Source organism: Diospyros lotus, chromosome 4 (assembly GCF_014633365.1).
Source record: "Diospyros lotus cultivar Yz01 chromosome 4, ASM1463336v1, whole genome shotgun sequence".
Classification (NCBI taxonomy): domain Eukaryota; kingdom Viridiplantae; phylum Streptophyta; class Magnoliopsida; order Ericales; family Ebenaceae; genus Diospyros; species Diospyros lotus.
The window spans coordinates 23831483-23849615 of record NC_068341.1 but is presented as its reverse complement, the minus strand read 5'-3'; positions in this window follow the sequence as shown (position 1 = coordinate 23849615).

Below are 18133 nucleotides of genomic sequence, written 5' to 3'. Positions count from 1 at the left end.
GTAATTTGGTAGCTTGTGTTCAGGGTAATCGTCGTTGTTTCGTCCACCGTTGGCGCACAAAGGACCGATTGCAACTCCTTGCATTCGTCGCTGTTTCGTCCACCGTTGGTGCACATGCCACATTCCCCGTTGCAAATAGACCTAGACATGTCAAGGGGGAAGCTGCCTACTACTGTGTATGTATCTATATACATATAACCCATGTGCCTCACTTGGACGGACAGACTAGAGGATGAAGAAGAAGACGGTGGAAGATGGGAGGCACACACTGAAAATCGGAGCTATTGGAATCGTGCAGGCGCCTTTTCTCTTCCAATATATATATATATATATAACATATTATAACATATATATTATATATATATAATGGAAATGCTCGGTACCTTTTCGGAGAACAATTCTCCAAGCATTTCCCCTTTCAATTTCAGTTTTGCAGACACATCATGCCTTTTGCCACCCCCACTTCCAAATTGTCTCCCACTCAATTGCTTTTGACATTTTAATTTCTCCTTAAGCTTCTCACGGAAGCTTGCCCTTTTAATTAATTAGTTAATTTTTATAATATTATATTTGTATAACAATTATACATGTAATATTATATCTAAACTAATTACACATTGAGAACATTTCTCAAAAATAATATCCTGCTAAAAACATCATTAACTTTTAATAATATTTTTATCAACCATTAACACTTAATGATAATTAAGTCCTCATGAACTCTTAATGGTAGAAGTATAATCAATCAGTTTGGATTCACTGATCCAGTGCATTACCCACTTAGGGTGTGACCTTCTAGATTCACAGCAATGTAGTAATTAGGACACGTCAACTCTTTAACGCCGGTCGAACATTTCGACCTACTAAGAGGATCTTTCCATATCCCCAGAGCATCCTCTTGAAAGATCCTAAGTATCCCCTAACCGGAACTCAAGACAATCTTAATGGAAATGAAGTTAGAGTTTCATGTAAACCCATTTGAGCTCTCAATTATCGTGCACTATAGTTCCTCCATTAACTGACATTCCATCCTAGTGAGAGTTATGGATCGACTAAACTCATAGGACTCAATAACTATGCAAACATCCAGTCCGAGGTGATTAAGATGATGCATAAAAACTCTTTTCGACATCAAAAAGAGACCACACAACTGCCTCCATACACCACTACACAGAGACCACATAGGGAGCGTTTCCACCTCTCACTCTGGATGGTTATACCCAACGGTAAATCTCCAACACCAGTGCACAAGAAAACTATGTCGCTTTTGGTCAAAGGACTAAGTACACAATCGAGAACCAACAACATATCATTAATCCCCAAAGCTATGTAATCTACCATAGGCGACACATTCAGGGGATGTTCAACTAACACCCACCCACTTGTTTGTTATATGCATCTCATACAGTGTGGTTTGTGACTCACCACCCCATCTCATTAGCATCTTATGCTAAACAATGGTAGTAGCCCATGTGCCGATCCTTGATCAGTAAATCATATTCCCATTCTGATAAATCTGTGGACTGGGAATATCTTTAAGAAATCTTGAACTAAAGATTTTTGCCACATCATTCTTAACACTTAAGAAAAATATCTCTACTAGGAAATCTAGAGACTCATTCATAATTTAATGGAAAGCTATGCGTGAAGATATGACCATTTAAATGATAGGCAAGATTCTATCATTAGGTTTAACACACATGTTAGATGTTATCTAAATCTAGCATTAGGGCTCTAACACTAACACGAGTGATAAGAGAATCTTGGTCAGCAGAGATGCTATATTCTTGGAGAAAGATTTATTCAAGACAGTGGTGTTGAGAGGAAGATAGATTTAGAAGAGGAGTCTTTTGGGGTATAAATTGAACCTAATAAGGAGGATGAGCTTGTCAGTCTGTTAAATGCCATCCCCGAGGCATTTCATAGATCTGGTAGAGTACCTCGTCCTCTAGAATGATATGGTTTTAATATGGAGGTGACACAAGAAATGTTCCTGTATGACAAGAGTGATCTAGTGGTTAATCCTACCACCCATGAAGAAGTAATATCTAATATCAATTCCAAGAGATGGTTGAAGGCTATGCAGGTAGAAATGGAATATATGTATTCCAACTAGGTCTAGACTCTGGTGGATCTCCCCGAGGGAATTGTTCCTATAGGTTGTAAGTAGATCCATAAAAAAAAGATCAGTACTGATAGGAAGGTGCAAACCTTCAAAGCGTGACTAGTGGCAAAAGGGTATCACCAATGTTAAGGGAGTTGACTATGAGGATACCTTCTTGTCGGTCGCTATGCTAAAGTCCATTAGGGTGATGCTAGCTGTTACCGTTCTTTATGATTATGAGATTTGGTAGATGAGTGTTAAGATGACGTTCCTGAATGGTTATCTTAAGGAATATATATTCATGGAACAATCGCAAAGATTCTAGTCAGCCAATCTTAATAAGGTTTGCCAGCTCAAGAGGTCCATTTATGGTCTCAAGCAACCATCGCAATGTAGGAATATTCGTTTTGATTATGAAATCAAAGAGTTTGGTTTCGCAAAGCATCTAGATGAGCCTTGTATATATAAGAGGTAAGTGGGAGTACGAGAGCCTATCTTATCTTGTATGTGGATGACATTCTCCTTATGAGAAGCAATGTTGGCATGTTGATGTCGACTAAGGTTTGGTTGTCCAGTAAATTCTCCATGAAGGATTTGGGAGATGTGACCTTTATCTTGGGAATCCGTATTTATATAGATAGAGCAAGGAAATGGATATGTCTTTCCCAGAGACTATACATAGACAAGATGCTAAAGAGGTTCAACATGGAGAACTCCAAGAAATGGTTGATACCCGTTTGACATGGAGTTTCACTCTCAAAGAAAATGTCTTCGTAGACTTCGAAAGAGAGGCAACGCATGGAGAAAGTTCCTTATACTTCAGTAGTGGAGAGCCTCATGTATGCTATGTTATGTATGAGGCATGATATCGAGTATGTGAGCATATATCAGTCTGACCTAGGTGAGGAGTACTAGGTGGTCATGAAACATATCATGAAGTACCTGTAAAGAACTAGGGATATGGTTCTACCCTATGGAAGAGGCGATCTCCGTGTTGATGGGTTTACAGATTTAGACTTTCAATCTGATGTGGATGATATGAAATCCACATCTGGGTTTGTCTTTGTCATAAATGGTGGAACAGTTAGTTGGAAATGTTCCAATCAGGATATAACTACGGATTCAGTCAAGGAGGCAGAGTACGTGGTAGCATGCGATGCAACCAAAGAAGCTATTAGGATGAGGAAGTTCATTTATGAACTAGGGGTGGTTCCATATGTTAGTTGCTTATACTTTTGTATTGTGACAACAATGGGGTTATTGCACAAGCTAAGGAACTTAGGTCTTATTAGAAGTCCAAACAGATTGGGCATCGCTTCCATTTGATTAGATAGATTGTAGCACATGGGGATGTGCAACTACAGAATGTGGCATCATTAGAGAATGTTACCGACCCATTGACTAAGGCTTTGATGCAAGCTCAATTGGATTGCCATCTTCAGAAGATGGGTACTGGATACCATGCGACAATTTAGTAGTTATTGCTTGTAAATTAGCATTAGTACATAGGGGTGTGCAAAAAAATCGGCACACCGTGGAAACCACTCGAACCGGACCAGACCACGCCAAACTGGTTGATTTTTTCGTCAGAACGGTCTGAAACGGTTTGGAGTATGCCCAAATTGCGGTTTACATGGTTTGAGCCCTTGGCGGTTCGGTTTAAAATCGAACCGCCCTACATTTGAGATTTAATAAAAATTATAATTATATAAATTATTATTGAATTAATAGTGCACCGTCCTTTGCATTAAAGCTACTGCGCGCGGTTGCCAATGCCATTAAGACTCATTTTGTTTTTGAATTGTCAGACACAAATTGTCAAACTCAGAGGCTCTCACGTAACCCCACCCCTTTCTCTCTCTCTCTCTTCCCTGCAGCACAAGGATGCCCCTATCTTTCTCTCTCTCTCTCTCTCTCTCTCACATTCTCTGCTCCCACAACCTCTCCATCCCGCCATTCTCTCTCGCACTCTCTTTGCCCTACACAAGTGATACCCCCATTTCTTATTTTTCTCTCTCCCTCTCTCTCTCTCTCTTACACATGCACACACATTCTCTTTCTCTCTCTCTCTGCTCCCACAACCTCTTCGATGGCTATAACTGCCTCCCATCGCCGCGAGCTCCACCGCCGATATCTCCATTGCCTCCACCGTCGCCATCTACTACGCTGTAACCGATGATGATTGCTGACTCGTTGTATCTCACTCTCACTCTCGCTCTTTACTTGTGGTCTGGTCGTTGCGGTGCTCCCTCTGCCTCTTTCTTGCTCTTAGCTTTGGTTCGAACAGCTCGGTGGCCGGTGGTCGCTATTGTGCGGGCTGCCCAGTGCCCCTACCTCTCTCTCTCTCTCGCTCTCGCTCACTACCATTGTAAATTCTCTCATTTACTTCTCTATTGGGTTTTGAGTTTCAGGCTTATAGGACTATTCTATGGGTTTGGTTGCTAGCATATTAGGGTTTCCTGTAATTAGGGTTTTCTATTTCTCAAATCGTAGAAATCGGTACTACTTCTCACACCTTTATCTCAAATATTTGTTATGTAAATGGTTTAAAGAATAATTTACTTAGTATTAGTCAACTATGTGATAAAAGATATAATGTAGTATTGAATCAAAATGGATGTCATGTAATAGACACAATCTCAAATAAAGAAATACTTACTAGAAAAAGGAATGAACTGTTTACACAATAAACTTAGAAGAAATTTCAAATGATGCATGGCTTGTAGCTATCAACAACAGTCAAAGTATATTATGACATAAAAGATTAAGACATGTTAGTATGCACTTAATATCTAAAATCTTGAAAAAGTACCTAGTAACTGGAATCCCTAAGATAAAAAATGATAAAAGAAGGCTTTTGTGATGTTTGTATGAAAAGGAAACACACAAGGGTCATCATTTAAGTTGAAGCACATAGTATCTACCACTAGATCTTTTGAATTACTTTATATAAATCTTTGTGGACCTGTGGGGACACATAGTTTAGGAAGAAAACTTTATATTTTTGTTGTGGTGGATGATTTTTCTAAGTTTACATGGAGTAGTAAAAATAATACATTTAAAGAATTTGTAGAACTATGTAAAGAATTCAAAATGAAAAAGGTCTACTAATTTTAAGTATTAAGAGTGATCATGGGAAGGAATTTGAAATGTTTCTTTCAAACTTTATGTGTTTCGATTATTCTAGTTCTTTTTATTCATTTGAATCAGGTAAATCTGGCATATTTAAGTGACTATTGTTAAGATTGAAATGCTATGGCACGCACCAAGAGGGAGAGTGAATTAGTATATAAAAATTATTTTTCCTTAAAAATTCTTTTGATAAAAAGGAGATGTCATATGTGAAGACCACGATTTCGTTAAACCTCAAGACCTTGAAATGGCACGATGAGATATCAACTGTATAAAGACAATCTCTTCTTGATAATGAAAAATACAAGAATGAAAGATATGAAATCTTTTTGAATGAGAGGTTAAATATACGAATCATGTGAGGAATATAAAGATGCTTGAAAAGATAAAAAAACAAAGAGCACAAGCAAGAGATGGACACAAGGATTTATAGTGGTTCGGCTTAACCCAAGCCTAATCCACTACCTTAGCTCTTCACTAAGGATTTAACAAACAATTCACTAAAACCTCCTATCACTTCAGATAGGCCCTCTAGCACCAAGCTAGGAAATACAACCTCTTGCTTTCAAGTAAGTCCTCTAGCAATTCACACAAGGAAAAACAAGAAAGATACAAAAGAGAGTTTCTAAGAGTATACACTCTTAGTTACAATGTCTCTCAATAAAGATACAAGGCTTGAATAAAATGAAACAGATTTAGTACAAAGCCTTTTGAGAGAAAAGTTGAAGCACAAATGCAGATCGAGAAGTATGAAATAATCCTTAAGCTCACTTCACTTCATTCCCATCCATTAGCCTCTTCTTGATCATCCTTGAGTTATATATATAGGCATCCCACAAGATCTAAGAGAAAACTAGCCGTTTGTGACCGTTGAGATTTGAAAAACTAGCCATTTGAAGCTTTCTGCGAAAAGAGTTAGTTGACAGATAAAAATGGTTAGTCAACAGAATGAGGCAAAATAATAAGTTTGGTTGACAGATAAAATATGTTGGTCGACCAAGTCATAAAAACAACAGCGCACTTAGTCAACCAAGACAAAAATAGGCATGGCACTTAGTCAACCAAGGCTGTCCTTCTGTCGATCGACTTAAACAGTTAGTCGACTAAGTCGTAATATATGTACTATTAGTCGACCAATCTTATAGCTTAGTTGACCAAGACACAAATAAGCACACTATTGGTCGACAGATCCTATAACTTAGTCGACCAAGACAATATATTAGTCGACAAAGTGAAAGCATGTAGTCAACATATGAAGCTTGATGATACAAAAACATTACAACATATTTACATTTCTTTAGTTTAAGTAAATGCCCTCATTTTCTTTAATACATAAATGTAAATAAGAAAGTACCCCTTATTTGGATTCAATAAAAATATCCAAAAAATAAAAATCCATAACCATAAGAAAATAGAATTTGAGTTTTAGTACAAACTCAAGATTTAGCAAATATACCACTCTCAAAATACATACCTTCTATTTATTGAAAAATTTATTAAAAATCATTTTAACAACAATGAATACTATCTATCAAAATACCGAGAGATAGTTTTTCAAAATGAAAATATTTTCTTATATGTCTCCTTATAATGTTATAATCTCCCAAACTTAGAAAAATTATATTAAAGGTAAAAACATCTACTATCCAATTGTTCAAAACCAATTTGGTGAAATCATTTTGGAGATTCTTTTAGATCTTAAAGCTTGTTTGCAAATCTCCATCTATAGAAAATTATAGATCATTTGGTTTTTCATATTCTTGACAAATCATAATCTCTAACAAATCATATTCTTGACAAATGACTTAGGGAATAAATTGATTTTGTTTTTCATCATCAAAACCAAACACAAGAGTAAAATATCAACTATATACTATCGTTATGTAATTTCTACTATAAAAAAATCATTGTGTTAGAACACTTTTGTAAAATCATTTTCAAGGTAAACTAGTTTAATATTTTGTCAATTCATAAAAAAAACACTTTTTTACTATTATTATGTGTGCTAGTGATGAGAAAAAGTATTTTCAATAATCAAATTAACAAGAAAAGGAAAAAAAATGTTTACATAAATACTATTTGGATATAAAAGTATTTTTAATTTTTCTATTTTTAAAAGTATTTTTATTTTAAAATTAAATAATAATAATATTATTTGCTAAGTACACATTAAAACTAATGTACCTATTATAGAAACCAAATAAAAAAAGGCTACAACTATAGGATCAATCAAAGGAAATAACAACATAACTAACAACATATCACAAATAGTGCAATAAGCAAGCAAAAGAGATAAGTTCTAATATTGAGTTTAACTTAGGATCAAAAGGTATAATAAGCTTGTAGCTTTACTCACTTGCATTATGTTCATCATTACATACCTCTGCACTCCAACTACAACCAACAAGGAAAGACCAACTACCATTAGCCCAAAGAAACTTGGACAAAGGTCTGGAAGAGGGAGCCACAAATAGTTCTGTTAGTTTTAGAACCTTAGAATAGAAAGGAGAACACTTTTATGTTTTTTTGAATTGAATACATCTCTCATTGATACTTGCTGATATATATATATATATATACAAAACACATAATCCCATGATTTAAGGAGGGGCCATACCTATTACAGCTTTCCCTTTAACAACCCTTACACAAAACTTTCCATAAAATAAGGACATCCATTCCTTTTTACTAACTGCCCACAACAAAATACCATTATAAAATATTCTAATCTAATTTAGGAGTATATAGAAAAATATGACTTCAACACTCATCTTCATGATTTTTCTTGGAGACTCCTAGTTTGACCCTTAAATCTTCTAACCTTCCAGCTGCAAGTGACTTAGTCATAATGTCTGTAAGTTGGTTTTCTGAGCTGCAATGAATCAACTACACTTCACCTTCTTTTTTAGATTGCCTGATGGCATGAAACCTGACATTTATGTGCTTGGTACGCTTATGTTGCATTGGATTTTTAGTCATTGAAATGACTTATTTATTGTCAACTTGAATGACAGTTGCTTCCTACTATGTTTGAAACAAATCTTCCAAAACCTTCCTTAATCAAATGGCTTAGCTAGCAACAGCAGTAGCAGCCATGTACTTTGCTTTTGCAGTTGATTGAGCAATAACATCCTGTTTCCTTGAAACCCACAAAAAAACTCCTGAACCCATAGAAAATACATAACTAGTGGTGTTTTTCATGTCATCAAGGCATCCTGCCCAATCACTATCAGAAAACCCTTGCAACTCTCCATTTTCTACTATTGTATACCAAATTCTAGAATCATAAGTACCTTTGACATACCTTAGGACTCTTTTAGCTGCCCCTAAATGAACTTAACCAGGTGATTGCATATACTTGGACAACACACTTGCTGCAAACATGATATTTGGTCTTGAAGCAATTAAATACAAAAGGCTTCCCACCAAACTTCTATAATGGCTAGGATTCACGTATTCACTCATTTTTTTGCCTTTAACAACTTTCCATTTTGAGCCAAAGGTGTAGCAATAGATTTACACCTTTCCATATTAAAATTCTTTAACAAATCAAATGCATATTTTCTTTGGGAAATGAAGATGCCAGCTGATGATTGGCTAATCTACATCCCTAGAAAATAGGTCATAAGTACCAAGTTTGACATTTTGAATACAACTTCCATTTCCTTCTTAAATCTAGCAATCAACCTTGAATTACTCCCAGTTACCAACATATCATCAACATAGATAAATAAGATTAACAATTCTCTAGCTTCAAACCTTTTAACATAGAGTGTATCTTCATTTTCACTTCTTGTGAAACCACAATGCAATAGGTGTGAGTCTACTTTGTTGTACCAGACTCTAGGAGCTTGTTTCAAGCCATACAAAGCCTTTTGTATCTTGTAAACCTTGTTCTCCATCCTTGAAACATGAAACTCATATGGTTTCTCAACAAATAACTCCTCCTACAGCTCACCATTCAAGAATGCTGACTTTACATCCAAGTGATACACTTTCCATTTCAATTTTGCAGCCAAAACTAATAGCAACCTTATAGTTTCATGCCTTGCAATTGGTGCAAACATGTCACCATAATCTACACTAGCTTGCTATGAATATCCCTTGACAATAAGTCTTATGCTTGTAAATAAAGCCACCAGGATGAAGGATCATAAACGAGGATACATAGCATGCAACGGAAGCGATTTTTTTAAAAAAAAACTTCCTCGTATTGATTAGAATCTAGGAGACTTACTTTTTCGGCGGATTACCGGACGGAATGGAGCGATAGGAGCAGGATGAGCGGGAGCTTCTTCGCGTGGTGGAGACGACGGCTGTCCTGCAATCCTTCGGCTCCTTCGCATCAGAACTTGAAGGCTCTCTTCCGATCTTCCGAAGTATGACTCGAACTCGTGGCCTCTCTTTCGGTGAAGAAGAGTCAAAAATCGACTTTGGATAAAAAACAACTAAATGAGAGAATATATATAGGGAGAACCCTAGGGTTAAAACCCTAGTGGGCCAAACCCTAATGGGCCAAGTCCATTTAATTAATTTTCTAATTGGGTTAGCCCAATTAATTAATTAAAAGCTAATGAACTATTATTTTATTCTAGCCCAATTAATTATGGACCATTCTGAATAAAATAATTCTCTCTCAATATAATTCATCCAACAAGCCAAATGTATTAAATAATACATGAGTTATATCGAGCTACCCCGGGGACCAAAAGACAAATTATTCACGGCTACTAAAATGACCAAAACATCCCTGCTACCTAGTAGCTATATTTTGTCATTCTAAGTGTTCCAATTATCACCATATGGTAACACTGACCCCACGAATAATTTTGCATATGCAATGTCTTTGACCTACTAGTGTAATGACGAAAATACCCCTCTGTGTAACACCCATCATTTAGAAAGGAATAATGTACTAACACCTCTCTAAATGATTTCTTCCATCCTTAGATCACTAGTCCAATAATCCGTGACTACTCGAATGTACTTACTTATCACTGGGAGCTACCCAGAAGCACACACTCTTAAGTCACGTTCCCAGGGCCATGGATTATTTGATTATTCTTGGACAATCACAAGGGGGTGAATCATAGAAACTATCTTGTATTAGTCTGTCTTAGCTAATTAGAAACCATACTCCCAACTCAAAAGGTTATTGATCTTTGATAGACCTCACCAACAGTGAATCTAAGAATATAGCTCTAGGTTCACTAGACCACCAACTAATACTCAAGTATTAGAGTACTCGTCCACGTAGTAGCAGTGACAGACTAGCTCCATGATAATTAGTACTTTGTCATTAGCTTCTATCACAGGTCCACTCTACGCATTCCGAATGCGCTTGTACAATTAGAGTAAATTGACTGTTTACTGGCTAAGGCAAGCCATCCTCCATTAGGATCTATTGCACAATGATCTTATCATGATAGAATGCCCAGTTCTATCAAAAGATCAAGAGTAATATTTTCTTGCTTATTAAGTACCCATGATTCATGCCTAACTGTGAAGAACGACCCATCACATGAATCACTTACTTAATAGCATGAACACTTTTCCAACAATTAAATGCAAATAATATATGTGCCATAAACTGAATAAAAGAAACATCATTACCATAAATTAAACAAAACATGTCTTTAGGGCATACATTTCCAACACAGGATTCAACTTTGTCCTGAAAATCCACTTCACCCCTATCACATTTCTTGCTTCAGATTTGTTCACAAGCTACCAAGTATTATTTTCCTCTATCATATGAATATCCTCCTACATTTCCAATCTCTATTCTTCATGCTTTACTGCTTCAGCAAAGGAGGAAGGCTCCAAGGCTGCATAATTGCATTTCTCATATACCTCAAACAATGATTTTGTTTTGAGAATATGAGAATCAGGAGGGGAATCAACAGCCTTAATTATCATAATTCATTCTAGAAGCCAAAACAAAAAGTTGTGGTGAACCAGATTTCCCTTTAGTTTTTTGCAAGAAAACTTTATCCTTTTTAGCAAGACCTTTGTCCCAATTCTAGTGTAAAGACTCATTAATCACCACATCCCTGTTCACACAAAATTTTGACTTTGCACATTATAAATCCGGTAGCCCTTTGACATGGATAAATAGCCCAAGAAAATTCCCATTTCAACTTTTTGATCTAACTTTCTTCTCTTTGTAGAGGGCACATGGACATAGCAAATTGAACCAAATGTTTTATAGTGTTTGGCTGTTGGTTTTAACCTTGACCAAGCTTCCACTGGAGTCTTCCTATCCATTAACCTGAGAGGCAGCCTGTTGAGTAAATACACTATTGTATAAACAACCTCTGCCTAGAAACTCAAAGGCAAATTCTTCCTCTCTGAAACTCCATTTTGTTGTGGTGAGTAGCTCACTATTAGCTGATGACCAACACCCAAATTTGCACAAAACCTCTCAAATTCATGAGAAGTATACTCCTTCCCATCATCAGACCTCAAAGGCTTCAACTTGCATCCACTTTGAGTCTCAACCATATCCTTTAACTTCTTAAACACAAAAAAAGACATCCCTTTTGCTTCTTAAGAAATATACCCATGTTATTCTAGTGAAATCATCAATAAAGAGCACAAAATACTTGTTTTGACTTAATGATTCTGTGCTTATTGGTCCACAAACATCAGTATGGGCCAACTATAATTTTTCCTTAGTTCTCCATGTTGTACTGGCAGGAAATGCTTGTCTATGCATTTTCCCAAATTGACAAGAACCACACACATCACTAGTCAGTTGGATTTCAGGTAGGTCCTTGGTTAAATCATTTGCTTGCATATATTTCAAAGCAACCAAATTAAAGTGCCCATACCTTTTGTTCCATACCATAGATTCATCTATCTTTGCAAAATTAGCACTATCACCAACAACATTCCAGTTTAAAGGAAATGTGTTATCAACCATAACCACTTTAGCAATCTAGCAATCAAGAGGATCATAAATATGGCAGAATTTCCCTTTAAATGATAATGAGTACCCATTTGCAAGCATTTGAGCTACACTTAATAAATTCCGAGCTAAACAAGGTGTAAATAGCACATCATGAATGTATTTAGTACCTTGCTTAGTGTTTACTGCCACTGAAGACTTTCCTTTTCCTTGAACCACCTATCCATTTCCAAGCTTTATTCTTGTCTTCACAGACTTGTCTAAATTGGAAAAAATCTACTCATCTTTGGACATGTGACTGATGTAGCCACTATCAATAAACCAGGTCTACTTATAGGAGTTTTGTGTTTCTTGGAAAGCCATGAATAAACTAGAAGATTCATTCTCCTACTCATTTATAAAATTTTCTTGCTGTGTGGATTGACCTTGAGATTGACTTTGCTTGGCCCTGCATTTCCTTTCTATGTGACTAGGCTTTTTGCAAAACCTACATTGTATCTGAGGTTTTCCTCCATACCAACAATCCTTCTTTAGATGATTGGTCCTTTGACAAGTGTTACACGGTGGAAAAACTTGCCTTTTTTTTCCAAATTCCTTGTACCCCATAGTACCTTTTCCTTTACCTCCCTTGTCTGATGCAAACTTATTTGAGTCTTTAACAGGTTGCTTCCTTTTATGCTTGGCTTGAAATGCCCCTTTAAATACTTGTTCCTCCCTTATACTTGTTCTTTGCCCTTGTGCTTATAGTTTACTAATCAACTCAACAATGGTTAAAGTCTTGAGATCACAAGATTCCACAATGGCTGAAATCTTAGACTCAAATCTTGCTGGCAGATTGATCAAATTTTTTTCCACCACCTTACTATCTTCATAAGTCTCTCTAAACAACCATATATTGTTTACAAGCTCCATGTGCTTTGTAGAATGATCTTTCATCTTTTCACTTTTTTTCATCCTTAGTATTTCAAATTCATGTTTTAAAATCAGGAGTTTAACAGCCCTTATCCTGTTACTTCCTTCAAATTCTGATCTTAGCTTTTCCCATGCTTCCTTAGGACTTTCACATGTCATTATTTTGGTGAAGATAACATCTGATAGTGCTTAATGAATGCATGTGAGAGCCTTTGGTTGTTTATCTTTCTATTCTTCATGATTCTTAATTTGAGCCATTGTTGGATTAGGTAGCAAAGGCAGAGGATCTGGTCCTACTTCCACTACATCCCACAAATTCAAATCCTTGAGGTATGCCTTCATCTTGATCGCCCATATGTGATAATTTTCTATTGTAAACATTGGAGGACCCATCCCTAGGAAATTACTAAAAGCCATCTCATTCTCTTAAGTGTTTGATCTCTCACCTCACACACACACTCTTAGAAGTTTTCTCAGATCCCTCAAGAAGACATCTTTGATACCATTTGTTAGTTTTAGAACCTTAGAATAGAAAGAATGAGCACACTTTTTTGTTTTTCTGAATTGAATATATCTCTCATTGATACTTGTTGATATATTACAAAAGATATAATCCCATGATTTAAGGAGGGGACATACCTATTACAATATTCCTTTTAACAACTCTTACTATAACTGCCACTCTCCCGGAGCCCCTGCTAGCATAGAGGATCCGTGAGAGGGTCATTAGTAGAATGATATAAAAATAACTTAACCCACACCATCATCACATGCCACAGAAAATAGAAGAACATCATATCACAACCGCGAAACATACATAAACAACCGGAACCAAAGATACATCTTCTACATACAATACATCAAGTCAAAACCACCAAAAACATATATACACCCCCAGCTCGATAGTCTAGCTAACTCTAGCAATACACCACAAAACATCCCAGGACCTTCCCTTTGGTGAGCTTTGTACACATCTACCGACATAAAATCAGCCCTTGCTAGACTCACCCTCTGCTTTGTCTTTGCCCTTACCTGGAATGATGCAAAGGAAAAGAATGAGCCACAAGGCTCAGCAAGTATAACAACGAGTAAAGAAGGCATGATACTGGAATAAAGAAATATCAATAACCCATCACTAGCAAAGCAATAAAACAAGAATATAAGCTAAGGAATCATGCTCATGCTATGCATACCATACAACCCAAAACATAAGCGGTATCATGCACCCTTGTCTAACACCCATACCACCACTGACACTTGGGGACAAAAAGCTCGCTCCTAGGGCTAAGCCTCTCGCCCCACAACCCTTGAGGACATTCAGCTCCCACCCAAGGTCACAATCACAGCACTAGCCACACAGTCACTAGGGCTAGAAAGCTCACTCCTAGGGTGATGCTCATGAGTACATACTTCCTTAAGGACAATCCGCTCCCACCCAATGACTATATCCACCAGCACCACACACAAGACCATATATGTATAGGTAATGCATGCCTACAAACGGGTTCAAAGCCATGCCAAAGAATGCATAACCACCCCTCAAGAGCAACTAGAGCTATTTTGGAACCAAGAATAAAATACCCAAAAATAATCCAAATGACTTGAATTCTATTTCAAATCCAATCCCATTAAATCTAGTTCACAACACTTCAAACGGTTGGCAAATTCGATATTTCTACAAAACTTTATGCTCGAAACAATGGAGCATGTGCAGGCTGTAACAGGGCAGAAACGGTCGACCACCCAACAAAAACAGTCGACCAGTTGAAGCTGAGAACACCCCGAGGACCCTCAAAACATGCAATTTTTGCACAAACACTTGCTCCCACTACATTCTAATGATAAACACATCATTGCAAAGTGATTATAGGGTAGAACAACCCCTATTTCGAAGTGCAAATGAGACTAGCAAGATCAAACTAAGGATGGGAGAGATTTACAAATATTTCTACATGAGACTTTCAAATACCAAGTCTTTGCAATACATGGAGATTTTTGGCTCTATCCTTTACAAAAACAAGAACCAAGAATGTAGAAGAGTAGGAGGAGAATAGAACTTGCCTTTAGGAGTCCTTGTTGAGCCAACAAGCCTCCTAAACCCTTTTTCTTCACACTCCCTACAACAAAATTAACAAGAAGCAAGAAAAGGATGAGAAGATGAAGTTATCTTTAACTTCTAAATCCTTTTAGAGTTCCTACACATACACAAGGAAGGAAGAAGATAAAACCTACCTTGGTTCTTCCTTTCTCCAGAACGTCTCTTCCTTTCTCCTCTTTTCTTTGCCTTTAGTTTCTTCTTTACATGCCAAACAAATTAACCCTTTTCTCTTTTATATATATCCACACATGCCTTCCCATTTACTTAAATGCCCTTACCACTTGAATGAAATTCCCCCTATATTCATATAAATCCTTTAAATTCACAAAATAGCTTAGACCTTAATTACACCACCAAATTATATTTCGGCCACATACCTTGGTTTATGTCGGGTCCCATTACCACTTAAACTAAATCCTTGACCTTTTTCCACCTCCTTTGCACATCATCTAGAAATATCACACAAAATTTGCCAAATTATTATTCTAGTAAAGAAATTTTCCCATTCCAATATATATATATAACTCCCGGACCCACCAACGGGCCGTTACACTTAGAAAACACTTTCCATAAATCAAGGACATCCATTCCCTTTTACTAACCCTCCACAGCAAAATATCATTACAAAATATCCTGATCTAACTTAGGAGTATTTAGAAAAATCTGATTTCAACAAGTTTTGATGTCCTTAAAAAGGATGATAATAACCTAAGGATGTAGATGCACACTCTAGAGTTGCCAATGCTACAAACATTATAGTTGATTGGGATAAATTTATATATCTTGATTCAAGAAAAAAGATTGATGTAGAGTGTAATGACCTGCTCCCACTTACGAGCGCTACTGGTAAATAATCGACTAGATCACTCACCCTACGAACCACAGTTGAAGGGTTGGACTATGTTTCAACAGGAAACGCCCTAGGTGGGAACTAGGCTTCGTCCTTCCCTTCGCTCCACTCAGAAATCGGTCCCAACTCAAACAAGAAAACACAGCGGACCAAGACCCGAAACCCGAGTGAGCTTCACCTCTCTTCAGCTTGCCTCATAGCAAGCTAAAGGTGACCCAAGCACAAAGCTAGCATAACAAACACTTCGCTGAGTATTGGGGACTTATGAGAACATACCTCACTGATCTTTACTCGATCCAAACTTGGCTTCAACAACTAAAACCATATATAAATCACGCAGACTCACAATCATCTATCACACTATTATGATTACAACAACTAAATACCTCTAATTCTCAATAACACTTACATGCAAGCACATGAATACATATAAGAAAATATAGGAGAATACACATCCACACATCTCAGGCAACGATGCTAGTTGCCACAACAGTCTCCCGGCACCATCCCTGCTTGCATTTGGTCTTGCATCATCTACAACATGAGGTAAAATCTCATGAGTCATAAAGACTCAGTAAGCGTGCAATGCATGTAAATATGAATATAACCATGTTTATGTATGCCAAATGCATGCAAATGAGGCTAGGCCCATTCATCCTCATAACCCACCAAGGTTTGAGACATCAACCTATCAGCCCCCACAACACTAGTTCTCCATATGGCCATAGGTCCACTAGATCTCACATCACGCAAGTGATAATCACTACATGCAAATGCTACATAAAAACATTATCAAACATATTTACCAACTTGCAAGGCCACCTCCACATGGCGCCATCCCTTACCTGGTTAGAAGCCTCTTCTGCCTCGGTATGAACTCTAGCCTGAACGTCGAACTCTTTTAGGATCACTGCCTTCCCGGTTAAACCTAGATGCCACACAAACCTATTTACATCAGGTATTAATCTAGAGCCTATGATTTAGCCACACATCGCAAAACCACTCATCAACACTACATCCAAACAGCACCAACCATGACATAAACCAGCTATCCATAACTTTCCAAACAACCCCAACATAGGGTTTAATCCAATAAATAATTATTCCATATTATCTCCCATAATGAAATTGACTTGAAAAGAAATTATAAATTTACCTTAACCAATCTGGGGAGAAAATCGATCAAACGCCCACACTAGCGTTGCCTTCTTGACTGCCATCTCATGCCGAAAATCCCATTTTCGAGCTTCCAGTATGCTTCACGAGCCTCACAATAATTTCCAAAACTTTTTCATAATTTTCTGGAATTTTCTACCATTTTTCCTCTAATTTCTCCATTATTTCTTTATTTTCTTTTTATTTTTCCTTTTCTTCCACTGTTCTTCTTCCATGCTCTTTCACGCGCGTGTCTCTTTCCTCTCCTCTTCTTTTTCTTCTTCTTCTCACGCACCCGCGCACAGCAGCTTCCTTGCACACGTTTGTTGTCGCTGTCCACCGCTCACCCCAGCACCACCACGTGTAGAACCACCGGCCATCGTCTCCTCCGGCGGAAGCTACCATGATCGAGCCCCCCCTGTTGGAAATGTATGCCCTAAAGACACGTTTTGTTTAATTTATGGTAATGATGTTTCTTTTATTCAGTTTATGGCACATATATTATTTGCATTTAATTGTTGGAAAGGTGTCCATGCTATTAAGTAAGTGATTCATGTGATGGGTCGTTCTTCACAGTTAGGCATGAATCATGGGTACTTAATAAGCAAGAAAATATTACTCTTGATCTTTTGATAGAACTGGGCATTCTATCATGATAAGATCATTGTGCAATAGATCCTAATGGAGGATGGCTTGCCTTAGCCAGTAAACAGTCCGTTTACTCTAATTGTACAAGCGCATTGGGAATGCGTAGAGTGGACCTGTGATAGAAGCTAATGACAAAGTACTAATTATCATGGAGCTAGTCTATCACTGCTACTACGTGGACGAGTACTCTAATACTTGAGTATTAGTTGGTGGTCTAGTGAACCTAGAGCTATATTCTTAGATTCATTGTAGGTGAGGTCTATCAAAGATCAATATCCTTTTGAGTTGGGAGTATGGTTTCTAATTAGCTAAGACAGACTAATA